Below are 14,640 nucleotides of genomic sequence, written 5' to 3'. Positions count from 1 at the left end.
AATCACTTTCAAATGACAGTATTGCTGTGTATCCCCTTTCCCCCTCCCCCTGACTCGAGGTTGCCAGATAGGCTGCAGGATCCAGCAGGCACGTTTGTAGCTGCAGATGTGGTAACTAGAGCAGAAATGGCAACCCGGATGCCGAAACACTACTGACTATGTGATTTGTAGATAGGTGGAGGTCAGTGGTGGAAAGAGAGGAAAAAGCATGCTCAAGTAGAAGTACTGTCAAAATGTAGTTCTAGTAGAGTATATGTGCCTTTCCTAAATACTACTCAAAGTAGGAGTAAAAAGTAGCCATTTTAAAAGTACTCAATAGTAGTGAGTAGTATGCTATGAATGTTATTCCACCTTATAACCTACAAATAAAAAATGTACCTTACTCTTTTATGGATGATTCTTAGTAAGAACAAAAAACATGAGATCAACAGTCTTTCAATATTTCTTTGACTATTTATTTTTAACTGCTAGCTGTTTTTGACTGCTAGCTCTTAAAATACAGCCATGTAATACTTGAGAAAGCAGCCAATAATCTTCTAACTTTTATGACAACCATTCTGTAGAGGTTGTAATTAAAAAAGTTTGCAAAGCTCTTTTTTTACAGTCTATGTGCAAAGTGTTGTACATTAACAATTTTACATAAACAATCAGAGTTCTTTCTTTTCAAAACGCATTCATTGTACTGCTTTAATTTCAGTGGATGTTTTTTCTGTAAAAAGAATACACTTAAGAAATCAGAATCGAGTCATTTACACCACTGATGTTTGCTTGCAAAAGTTTTCTGTGATGGGTAGGTTTGGGGGTAAGGTTAGTGTAGGGGGATATATTAATATATTATACAGTTTGTACATTAGAAAAACCAGTATGCCTATGGAGAGTAACCATACACCACATATCCAAGTGTGCGTGTGCATGAGTGTGAGTGTGTATCCGTGTGAGAGAGATTGTGTGTAAGTGTGAGAGAGTAGCTACAAGAGTGAGTTTTGTTTCTACCCCTGCCATTCCCACACGCGGTTGCAATTCTTAAATGTGATCTAACAAAGGTAAAGAGAAAATATTAACCATATATGCTGTATACATTGCTTGTAATTGGGATGAAGTAAGCCTCTGTTAAGTATTTTATTATAACATTTTTGATTGAGTTGAATTAAAAACCCAAAAATGCAGCAGGTCCACCAGACCCATGAACACTGGCTGAATAACAAACATATGAACACCACAAAAGGGTTAAAATATGCTGACAGAAAGCAGGTTAATGCATTTATATGTGAAACAAAATCTAAACAAAAATCTAGCAGTGACGATCGGTTAATACCTAATGCACTTTAAAGCCTGGCAAACAATCGAGCTAAATTAAGTAGTTCCAGCTGATGGCACCGCAACCTTGTGCAGCGCTTATGGACCATTTGTCAAAAAAACATGAATTCGTGAAAACGGTCACATAATTTGTCTATAGGCATGCATTTTTTACATGCGTGCGATTTAAAAACTGGCCGACCAATGAGATCTTCTCTTTTTTTCACATGCTTGGAGTTGCTGAAGTTAATAATAATAATAATAACAATTCATTACATTTATATTGCACTTTTCTAGGCACTCAAAGCGCTTTACATTGAAGGAGGGGATCTCCTCAGCCACCACCAATGTGCGGCATCCACCTAGATGATGTGACGGCAGCCATTTTGCGCCAGAACGCCCACCACCCACCAGTTGATTGGTGTAGAGGAGACAATCAGGATATGGGGATTATTAGAAGGCCATGATGGACAGGGGCCAATGGGCAAATTTGGCCAGGATGCCGGGGTTACACCCCTACTCTTTATCAAAGGACATCCTGGGATTTTTAACGACCACAGAGAGTCAGGACCTCGGTTTAACGTCTCATCCGAAGGAGAGAAGGAAGTTAAAGTCAAACACATCTTTGTGGTGCTCATGCACACATCTTGCTGAGCACACATTGACTATGTTTACATGGACAGCAGTAATCTAATTATTGACCTTATTCTAAATAAGACAATATTCTGATTAAGGTGTTTCATGAGTTGCTTTAGAGTACTCCGTTCATGTTCCCGTTTTACATGTGATAGAACATAGATCGATTATGGCACGTCATTACGTCCCCATGCCACGCTACGTTCTCCAACATCCAATCATAGCGTGACTTTGGCAGGTGTGATAATTTTTATGGGCTCAGGAAACCCGCTAACTTCACCTGCGGGTGTCGCTGTTGGACAGTGTTACTTTACATTAAGAAGTATAACAAAACATGCGTTTTTATAATGTTTTACATCTACATTTACGTTGATTTATTTTTTTAATATTATGTATTGCCTCTCTTTTTTTTTTTTTTGAAGAGACGCTACCCCTCTTTCCTCCTTATTGACAGCCTACATTTATAATAATAGCTTTGATTAATGATGAAAAAGGTTTAAAAATCATGACTCTTTGGATTGTTTTTCTTGCCGTCGAGCCACAGGCGTTCACTGAATGACCCATCTGGTTTGCGATTACAGATACAAATTTATTGTATTTTACTTTTACAATGAGCATAATAATTACAACAAAAATAAAAATAGAGAGAGAGGACGCAGTGTTCACAATGAACAGTCAAGTAAAACACACACCGCCCATAGCAACGACGTTTATGGCAACGACTTTTCAGACTGACAGATCCGTAAAAGATAAACGCGACTTTTCCACCATTTGTTACTGTTTTGTACACGTTGTTATATTAAGTATAATTCCAATTTTGTTTTATTGGCCACAATATTATCGATGATTGTTGAAAGGGGCACATTTGATTAATTTTCAAAAAGGGCAGAGGCTCCAACCCACAAAGCCTCCCCTCTGCACTCCCCCATTGTGCGTAACGTTATGTGTCCTGTCACAAAATGCGGTGAAATCTCAGACATGACATTAATAGTTAGATTAAGGTGTGTACATGTCTCTGATAATGCGACTAAAATAGGCATACTCCACATGTCTTAATCCGATTTATGTGTAGTTAGATTATGACTTTAATCAGATTAAGGTAATTAGAAATCGCTGTCTACATGGTAGCCTCTTAATCAGAGTATTGTCTTAATCAGATTAATATCGGAGTATTGTTGTCCATGTAAAAGTAGTCATTGATACCTATAAAAAAGACAACAAAGGGGACGTAAGTAGATGAAGTATTATTGCAACGAGGCACGATGAATGTAGAGCTGCTGGCCTTTTTGGTGTCTGAGTGACTGTTGGTGAGTTTTAAAGCAAATCGAATCAAAACGTATCCTTGCATGCCAAGTTCAGACTGCACGATTTTAAAATTGGTCGGATATCTACTTTTTTCATACTATGACTATCTGGGGTATAATTCAGTGTCGGCTGTGTTTTCATACTGCACGATGGAATCGCGACAGGGGATTTCACACTGCATGACTGTAAAAGAGGAAGAATCGCAGACAGCTCTGTCCTGTCCACAAACAAAGTTTCAGCAACAGACCCGAGTTCTCTAGCGAGACTGTAATTGTTATTAAAAATATAGCCTGAAGAAAGCTTGTGATCCAAATAGTCTGTGCTGATTTGTAGCGAAAAGGAGAAAAGGATTACGAAGAAGCAAATGGTTATGGAGACGCAGGGATCAAGGATAATGTTCTGCAAATAGAGTTGGAGGTAAATAATTTTGCAATGTGCTGCTGTTGCGGCTGGCCAAGAATTTTGTGCTTTGTTTCAGTTCCTGCTGCCCTGAATCATGCTCTCTCATTGGCTGTAGCTTATTGGCGATATAATTTTCAGTCCGAACACATTTCACGTCAGTCACATTTATTTATAAAGCAAATTTAAAAAATAGCTGTTGGCCCTAGTGCTTTAGAAAGTGTGGACAAACACCCTAATAAGTAAACATAAACAGTACACTACAATTTATACTACTGGACATACTAATGACCATAAGCAACAGTAAATAAATGCTTCTTTTTTTAGCAAAAGATTTAAGGTCATTGTATGTAGATGCAGACTTTATATAAAATGGCAAATTGTTCCAAAGTTCTGGAGCAGCTACTGAAAAAGCAGGGTCTACCTTTCAATTTTATTTGTCCTTGAAACAGTCAGCTGTAGACTAATAGTGTACCTTAGTTTCCTTGAAACATTATAATAAAAGGGAAGGAGATCAGAGACATATATATGGAGGTGCTTTTCCCTGCAAACTTTTAGAAGCATACAACAGTATTTTAAACTCAATATGATATTTAACCGGGAGCGGAGAGAAAATAGCACTGACAAAATATGTTCACTTGTTCCTGTTAACAGTCTTGCAGCTGCATTTCGGACAAGTTGGAGACGTGACAATACAGACTGTAAGACACCCAGGTAATGCATTATAGTCTATTTTGGATTAAATAAAAGCGTGTATCACAGACTTCATGTCTCTGGGTGTTAAAAATGACTTCATTTTCATTATATGACTTAATAATGACTTAATTAACTGATAAAAACAACTTCTGACCACACCCCTGATCTGTTTGTAAAAAGTCAGCAGAGAGTTGAAAGTAACACTCAGATTTCTAACATGAGATTGTCAGCTAGAGGGCCTAATTTACTGGCGATAACCTCTGTAGAAGCAGAGGAGCCAAAAATTAAGACTTCCTGTCTTGGAGTCATTTAACTGAAGGAAGTTGGCAGACATCCACCTGTTATCGTCCCTCAGACAATCAACAAAACACTCCAAATTACAATCATCCTTTGGGAACAGAGGAACATTACATTGAGTTTCATCAGCGTAACAATGATAAGATACATTAGGTTTGCTAAATATAGTAAAGAAACGGAGCATATATATTGAAAATAAAACGTACCGCTTACGTCTGTAAACTTGGTTCCCGGAATAGGAACGAGACGCTGCATCACCGCTCTGGGAACGCCTCTGTGTGATTGCGTCGTGAAGCACGTATGTAATCAGTCCAATGGAGAGACAGAACGTCATAGGCGGGTGACATCATCGACCCGGAAACTATAAAGCCTGCCGGCAAACACACGCTTCCGAGAAAGGCCTGAAACATGCCGCTAGAGGGCATGCGGGGAGTAGCGTCTCATTCCTATTCCGGGAGCCAAGGTTACAGATGTAACCGGGACATTATACGTCCATACGTCCCCATACGAGCTGGGTGCCCGCCTGTTGAATTGTCTAAGGAGCGAGCACTCGAGCCCCAGGAATAGAATTTATGTCTAGTTCGTAGAACCTGACAAAGGTATGAGGCGAAGACCACCCTGCTGCATCACATACATCTTGCAGGGAGGCCCCTGCCAAGAGAGCCTGGGAGGGTGCCATACCCTGGGTAGAGTGGGCCTGCACAGCCAAAGGAGAAGGCTGCCCGACCGCCACATAAGCGAGTGAGATGGCCTCGACCACCCACTTGCTCATCCTCTGCTTTGACACCGGACCCCTACTCGAGGGTGGCCTGTAGCACACAAACAGTTGTTCAGACTTCCTCCACAGGGCAGCTCTGTGAACATATGTATCAAGAGCCCGAACCGGGCAAAGCAGATTAAGTGTTTCCTGGTCTGACATCACAGACGGAGGAGGATAAAAGGCCTGGAGCACGATAGGTCTCATGGGATTAGATGGAACCTTAGGAATATAGCCCGGCCTCGGATGGAGGAAGGCCTTAGCCACACCGGGCGCAAATTCCAAGCACGAGGGTGCCACAGAGAGGGCTTGCAGATCTCCTATTCTCTTCAAGGAGGAAATAGCCAGAAGAAAAATAGTTTTGAGGGTGAGGAACCGCTCAGAAAATGAGTCCAGGGGCTCAAAGGCAGCCCCTGAAAGGCCTTGCAGGACCACAGCCAAGTCCCAGGCCGGCACCCTTGTGCGCACTGCAGGTCTTAACCTCAACGTCCCACGGAGGAAACGGGTTACCAGAGGGTGTCGCCCCAAAGACACCCCACCCAAAGGAGAGTGGTAGGCTGCTAGGGCTGCCACATACACCTTTAAAGTGGAGGGAGCTAGTCCAGAGGAGAATCTCTCCTGAAGGAAATCCAGCACCACGCTCTCAGGGCAGTTAACTGGGTCCCACAAGCGATCTCTGCACCATGGTGAGGAGTCTCAATTTTAAAGCATAAAGTTTCCTTGTGGAGGGAGCTCTAGAGTGTAGAATGGTCTCAACAACCTCGGTTGAGAGACCAGAACTTATGAGCTGGGCCTCCTCAGAGGCCAAGCCCACAGTTTCCACAGCTCTAGGCGAGGGTGCAGAACAGCCCCGCCCGCCTGAGAGAGAAGGTCCCACCTGAGTGGAATCGCGAGTGGAGAGCCGTCGAGGAGAGAGACACTACAGTATGTCTGAAAACCAGGCTCGGGCCGGCCAAAACGGGGCTAAGAGCAGTAGACGAACCCCGTCCCGGCGCACCCTCTCTAGAACTCCCAGAAGCAGAGCAATCGGGGGGAAAGCATACAGGAGCGGCCTTGGCCACTCCTACACCATGGCATCCAGTCCGAGAGGAGCTGGCTGCACTAGGGAGAACCACAGATGACAGTGTGTATTCTCCTGAGTAGCGAACAGGTCGATCTGCACCCTGCCGAACTTTCCCATAAGAGCTCCACCACCTCGCTGTCCAGTCTCCATTCCCCGGGCCTCGACCCCTGCCTCGACAGGATGTCTTCTTCCACATTCAGGCGCCCCGGGATGTAAACTGCCCTCACCGAGCACAGTTTCCCTTGGGCCCACAGGAGGATCTGACGGGCAAGTTTGTATACCATACGAGACCTCAGATCCCACTGATGGTTGATGTAGGCGACCACCGATGTGCTGTCTGTGCGAACCTGCACATGGAAGCCCCTGATATATGGCAGGAAGTGTTTCAGAGCCTGAAACACGGCCAACATTTCTAGACAATTTATATGCCATAAACGCTGGCCCTCCTGCCACAGGCCCTGGGCCGAGCGACCACTCATGGTCGCCCCCCAGCCCGTCAGGGAGGCATCCGTGGTCAGAGACGCGTGCTGACACGTTGCCCCCAGGGACGGACCTTGGACCAAAAACAAAAGATCCTTCCATATAACCAAGGTGCGGAGACACAGCCGTGTGACCTTGATTACACGAAAGGGGTTTCCCCTCGGGGAATATCCCTTGGTCTTGAGCGACCACTGTAACAGTCTCATGTGCAACAGGCCGCAAGGAATCACGTTGGCTGCTGCTGCCATCAGACCTTACAGTCTCTGGAACTGCTTTACAGTGAGTGACTGGTCTGGCTTCACCCCCTTGACTGATGAGAGAATTGACCCTATACAAGGCTCTGATAGACGGGCCCGCATAGAAACCGATTTCCCAACCACCCCCAAATACACGCTCTTCTTGGAGTTGAGCCTCAGCCCCAACCCCCTCATGTGAGTGAGCACAGCATCTCAACGCTGGGCCGCCGCACGTGCGGAATAAGCGAGAATCAACTAATCATCGATGTAATTGAGGATCCGAATCCCCTGCATCCGCAAAGGGACTAATGCCGCGTCCACACACTTTGTGAACGTGCGGGGTGAGAGGGCTAGACCAAAGGGAAGTACCGGATATTGGTACGCTTATCCCCCGAAAGCGAACCTCAGATACTTCCTGTGCTGCGGAAGGATGGAGACATAAAATATGCATCTTTTAGATCTATGGTCACAAACCAGTCCTCGGACCTGATCTGTGACACAATTTGTTTGAGTGTGAGCATCCTGAACTTGAGTTTTTCCACCGAGCGGTTCAGGACGCGAAGATCTAAAATAGGGTGCAGCCCCCCCATCCTTCTTTGGCGCTATGAAGTACCAGCTGTAAAACCCTGACTCTCTGTCCGGCAGAGGGACTCTTTCTATCGCCTCTTTCCGTAGGAGAGTCTGTACTTCGTGAGTCATGTTCTCACCCACCACCGTAGGCAGAACCCCATTGAAAGGAGGTGGATGCCATCTTAAGTGTATGGCGTACCCCTTTTTTATAAACTGCAGGACCCAGCAAGAAATATTTGGCAGATTCTCTCACTCTGCCGCAAAATCTACTAAGGGTACTAGCCTCTCGAGGCTGGCCTCTGATGTACTCTGCACCGTGAGTGCAGCGACCTGAAACGGCAAACCGGCAGGGAACAACTGACTCGACGGTGCCACTCCCCTCCTTAGAGGGCACGGACCATCCTCAGATGGCCCGTGAGGGCCATCCACACCCCGGCGCTCGGGCGAGCTTGGTGGAATGACCATGTGAGGACACAGAGAGCCGACAGGTACCGTATGATGAGGTAAGCACCGTCGAACTGTCCTCAGATCAGTCCTACCTCTAGAAGGCTGCGCCTGAGAGCGGCGCCCACCACCCCACCCTTTCTGCGGGGTGTGCAGGTGGTGACGCTCTGCTTTTGCTGCACTCGATGAGCAGCAGATGAGGCCTGGGGTTTACGGGGAAGGAACTGCTTCAGCGCCGCTGCCTGCTTTTTGGCCTCCTGGAACCTGTCGGTGACGGCAGTAACGGCGTCACCGAACAGACCCTCAGGAGACAGCGGCGCATCAAGCAAAAATGTTTTGTCCTTCTCCTTGATCTCGGTCAGATTTAACCAAAGATTCCTCTCCGTGGCCACCAGGGCTGCCATAGAACGCGCAATACATCTGGCTGTCTCCTTAGTGGCACGGAGGGCTAAATCTGCCGAGGATCGGAGCTAATGAACTATATTGGCCCCGATCTCATCACTTTCCCCAAGGTTAGCCTGGTATGCCTGCATAATAGCCATTGTATGCAGACATTACGCAGCCTAACCAGCTGCCGAGTATGCTTTACCCACTAAAGCAGATGTTGACTTTAATGGCTTAGTGGGCAAAGCGGGAGCTTTAATGGCCGATGCCGAATCGGGAGCGAGATGGCTGACGAGCGTCTCTTCCACACTCGGCATCGAACCATAACCATGCCTTTTCAACCCTGTGATATTACTATACACTGCTGTGTGGGGGCTGAAAACACGAGATGACATGGGCCGCTTCCACGATCTCGACACCTCGGTGTGGAGATCCGTGAAAAACGGCAAGCTCCGCCATGGAGGCTGAGCCGAACGGGCTGGCAGAAAGTGCTCATTAAGCCTGCTTTTTACTGAGGCACGCTCCTGCTGTTCATTTGGCCAGTCAATACTTAATCTAGCCACAGCCCTGCTCAGAACCTCCACTAGCTCCTCACTCGTGGGGGTTTGAAGTGGCGAATCTTCAACCCCCGCGTCGATACTGCAGACATCAACCTCCTTGGAGGAAGATAACTGCAGCACAGCGGCCGCACCCCGGGCGGGAGAAACCACAGAGTGGGCTCCTGAACCCGGAGAAACAGAGAAACGGGCCAGTCTCAAACCCCTCCGTTAGATCCAGTTGCGAGCCCCACGACATGAGCTTCCACTGTGCCTTGGCAGCAGCGGGGCCCGTGCCGCGGGAAACGCAAGCCAGGACGCCCTCCTCGAAGAGCACCCGGCGGGATCGCAGCACACAGAGAGGCAGAGTCTCACAATGCTCGCAGCCAGCACCCTCGAGTGCTGACTGCGTGTGCTGCTCACCCAAACAAACACACAATTGGTGTGTATCCCCGCTCGTAAGGAAGTGCGAGCAGGGAGGAACACACCTTCTGTTCGTTTGCCATAATCTCTCACTGTCAGTAATGTGTCTATTCGTGAAAAAAAACAACTAAGTCTGAACTCAGACACAACACAGAGACAGTTTGGACAATGAAACATAGGGCGCTTGTTGAAGGCAACAGAAGCTGGGGGCGTGTGTTTGCCGGCAGGCTTTATAGTTTCCCGGTCAATGACGTCATCCGCCTATGTCGTTCCGTCTCTCCATTGGATTGATTACATACGTGCTTCACGACGCAATCACGCAGAGGCGTTCCCAGAGTGGTGACGCTGCTCGAGTTCCTTGAACGGGAACTGGACCCAGGATCGAGCTCGGGGGAACACAATACAAACCTGGTGCGCGAGATGAGTAGTTTCCAGTCTCTACCGAAAAAAGTTTGGCCCTTTAAATAGGAGGCTGACCAATTCAGAGCACAATCTTTGATTCCAATTTGCTGTAAACAATTTAAAAGAATGCCATGATCAAGAGTTTTGAATGCCACACTAAGGTCTAACAGAATTAAAACAGTACATTTACCAAAATTGATAATCAAAAAAATGTAATTTAATACTTTAAGCAAAGCAAACTGTACTATGCTGTGATCTAAAACCAGATTGATATTAGTGATATGCGTGATTCTCACTTGTATGAACGAGCACCGATTTGCCTAAGATTTTAACTATTTGTCTGCGATTTCGCAAAACCTGTCGGCAAGTCAAAATCGGGGCTAAACTCGGAGTGTGAACTCGGTATAAGATACCTCTAAATTATTGGTGTTAATCTGGCACCTGGTGTTTGGATAGCTTTCCAACTTTTACTAACTTTGCAAGATGGCAAGCCTCTCTAAGGTGACTGAAACCCTGCAATAGCAGGTTATTGCAGCATTACAATGACACTAATTAACTCAAGTCCCCACAAAAGGCTGGTTGTCCATGTAAGACAGATGCTTGAAAGGATGGAATAATGCAGAGATTATCAATGGGGAATTGGTTCAACACTGCAGCTGGAATTGCTCGCCAGTTCAGTGCTGAACATGTTAAGGAAATGTCTCGACATACAGTGTCACATTTACATTTATGCATTTGGCAGACGCTTTTATCCAAAGCGACTTACATTGCATTCAAGGTACACATTTTACATTTTACAGTCAATTCTGTTTACAGTCAATTAAAAGGTGTCTCACCTTTTAAGAGAATTTGGACTGAAAGCCCACTCTTTAGTGACCAAGCCTCTCATCAGCAGATAGAATCAAAAGGCTAAGAGCCTGTTGTTTGATCAGAGGAAAACTGGTTCAAAGTTCACCTGTCCAAAGTAATGAGAGAAAGTGTTTTAATGAAAATGTTTTCTGCAGCAGGAGTTGGGCCTCTTGTCCAAATCCAAATGCTAATCAGAGCCTCATTCTGCAACATGTGGTTCCTTCCCTGCGAGCATCTTCTAATCATAACTTTTATGCAAGAAAATAAACTGGGTAAAGCAGTTCCTTGAAGCTAAGAACATAGAAAATAATAAAATGATCAGCCTAGAGTCCTAATCTAAACCCGACTGAAAATCTCTGGAAAATCCTTTGGTGACAAAGTTATGGATATAGGAAACTAACTACAGTTACACAACTGTGTAAGAGGCTGGAAGAAGAGTGGACCAAGATCACAGCAGAGAAACCAGTGATGTCCTGTGTGAGATGCATTTAGGCATGTTGACATGGTCAAGATGATCTGCTGAATTGAGTATCAGAATGGGGAAGAAATGTGATTTAAGGGACTTTGAACATGGCATGGTTGTTGGTGATCTGAGTATTTCAGAAAGTGTTGATTTACTGGGATTTTCACACACAAACATCTCTAGGGTTTACAGAGAGTGGTCCAAAAAAGAGAAAATATGCAGTGAGTAGCAATTTCTTGCTTATAGAAAGGCAACAGGATCTCTGAGGTCTGCAGAAGAGAATCTCTGAATCAAGCAAATGGACTACATCAGCAGAAGACACACCGGTGCCACTCTTGAAAACTGAGGCTACAATTTGCACAGGATTACCAAAAATGGATAATAGAAGATTGAACAAGTCTAACAAGTCTTTATTTCTGCTTTGACAATCAGATAATAGGGTAAGAATTTGGCATAAACAACATGGAAGCATGGATCCATCCTGCCTGGCATCAAAGGTTCAGGCTCAAAGGTTCATTTTTATTTTTATTTTTTTTATGACTAAAGCTTTGTGTGCATTCAAAACTTTCTGACTCACTCTCATGGCTTCGCTGTCTTTTTGTCAGTTTAAAAGGGTTAAGTGTCTTTGTTATGCAGATGATAACCAACAATAGTCCTGTGAACGTTAAAACAGTCTAAGCGAATATGAGTTTAGCTTACCAGTCTACAGCAAACCTTTCATGTCCTGCTCTGTTTGTATGTTAACTAAGTACATACATAATCTGTGTATATACTGTATATATGTGTATGTTACACATTTCAGCACCCCTCGTGCCTCGCTTCCCCTCCCCCACTACGAGCAGCAGAAGTCCTGTGTCACTGTTTCAGGGCAGCTGCTCTTTGCTAAGCAGATGTAATCAGAGCTTTAGGAGTGTCTGTCTTTCTTAGTTCATCTAGCATACAGCTCTGTTCTCATGAATGTCCACTTCTTTTTTTAATACAGACTCATTCTCATCAAATTGGATCCCGTTGTGACTCCTCCCCCCCCTCCCCCCCCTCTCTCTCTCTCTCTCTCTCTCTCTCTCCCCCCCTCTCTCTCCCTCTCTGATATGGCTCAGTCTATCAGATGAGTTAGTTGTGGAAGACATAGCCCATGGGAGCTCTGTGAAGTGGAAGCAGCTTAAATCACTGAGCTCTCTGTGCATAAAAGATACAGAGAGAGCAAGGAAGTGTGTGGAGCAATGTAAAATATCTCTGGATTATATTCACTGCAAGAAAAGAAAAGAAAAGAAGAGAACAGGACTGTGAGGTGAGTGTGTTCCAGTGTGTCTATGTGTTCTATTGCTATACTTTGGGGGCAAAACTGTCCACACCCACAAAGTTTGGGGGCAAAACTGGATGTACACATTATTAAAAAAATAAAAAAATTAAATAACATAGTTTAAGGTTATTCCGGGTTAAGGTTATACTAGGGTTAGAGTTCAGGTTAGTATAGGGCAATAACTATGACTAATGTTTGAACTTTAACAGGTTTGAATATTAAGTTAAATCCTTAATAGTCCATATAATTTGACATTAAAAAAAACTATACTAAAAAAACTGTTCAGTACCATTCAAAGTTTGCTTTTGTTAGATTTGTTAATGTGTTTAAAATAAGTATATTATCTTCAACATGGCTGCATTTGTTTATGTTTTAAAGTTCAGTAAAAATGATTGTGACATCTCTATACAACACGATCTCATGGTCATGCGTATAAATAGTACGAGTTTGCAATCTCGTGGAATGTATGCGTATGGTACACGGTTTTTCGCGTGCATATGATACGCACTTTATGGCGTGCATATGACACACAATTGGGTAGTCTTAGGGTGGTGGGGTGGGGGGTTCGTATGTATAATACGCAATAAAGTGCGTATCATATGCACGCGAAAAACCGCGTACCATAAGCACGCCAAAACTCATTTTGGCGTATACATTCCACGAGATTGCAAACTCGTACTATTTATACGCATTTTCGTGAGCTCCGTCTCCTCTATATCAATTTAATCTGTTTTCTATGTAATATAATTAAAAAATATAATTATTCATCATCATTTCACCATCCAGTCTTCAGTGTCAAATGCTCCTTCAGAAATCATTCTAACATCATGTTTTGCTGCTCGAGAAACATTATTATCAGTGGTGAAAACCGTTGCTTATTTTTTCCCCCAGGATGATTTAAAATTGTAATATTTGTAACATTGTACATTTCTTTACTCTCACATTCAATAAATGTACATCCTTGCTGAATGGAAGTATTAATACACCTACTCTCAAAACTCCTTTCACAACTATCTGCTTTAGGCATCACTGGTGCTGCTCTTCAGTGGTTGACCTCGTATCTATCAGATAGACAGCAGTTTGTTAGGATAGGTAACGAGATCGGTCCAGTACCTTTACTATCACTCATGGTGTACCTCAGGGTTCTGCACTTGGTACTCACTTATTTCTCGTTTATGTGCTGCCACTATGTCAGATGACATGGTCTTTACTTTCATAGTTATGCTGATGATTGATATTCAGATTTATTTCACAGTTAAACCCAACTCAGCTTATCCTCCCACTTCTGTTACCTCCTGCCTTCACGAACTTAAAACCTGGACGACTGATAACTTCTTACAGCTTCATACTGATAAAACTGAAATCCTGTTGATTGGCCCTAAATCACAACATTTGCCGCGTGATGACATTTGCACTGATATTGATGGTGTCCAGATTACACCTTCAAAAACTGTGTGAAATCTGGGAGTATTGCTTGATTCCTCGTTATCTTTCGACTCACACATTGGTCAGTTAAGTCATACTTTTTCCACTTGCGAAATATTGTTTGTATTCGCCAATCCCTCAAATTCAACGATGCTTAAACTGTTATTGTATTACTGTAACGCCCTATACAGCGGCTTACCTGCTAAGGTTATACATCACCTCCAAAACTCTGCTGCCTGAGCCCTAACATTTAAAACAAAGTCTGTCCACATCACTCCTATCCTCAACCAACTTAACTGGCTTCCTGTGGCCAGCCGCATCTAAACTGTTAGTTTTAGTCTACAAAGCCAGTCATGGCCCTGCACCACAATATCTTGCTGAGTTAGTTCAACAATATGTTCCTGCCTGAACCCTCAGATCCAGCTATGAAATTCGTATTGTCGTGCCCAAGTTTAAATGCTCTACTATGGGAGGAAGGGCTTTTAGTGTTATTGGCCCTAAATTATGAAATAAGCAGCTCTCGACTATCTGTATGACGCACTTACATACAGATGTTTATATCCCAACTTAAAACTCACCTATTTTCTCTGGGCATTTTCTCTTGATTGTATAACTTGTTGTCTATCTGGATTTGCTTGTTGTACACCTGCTTGTTTATTTGCTTTAATGAACAGGCTGA

The sequence above is a fragment of the Pseudorasbora parva genome, chromosome 5 (assembly GCF_024679245.1).
Source record: "Pseudorasbora parva isolate DD20220531a chromosome 5, ASM2467924v1, whole genome shotgun sequence".
Lineage (NCBI taxonomy): Eukaryota > Metazoa > Chordata > Actinopteri > Cypriniformes > Gobionidae > Pseudorasbora > Pseudorasbora parva.
The sequence above is the reverse complement of the archived record's forward strand: the minus strand, read 5'-3'. Positions refer to the sequence as shown.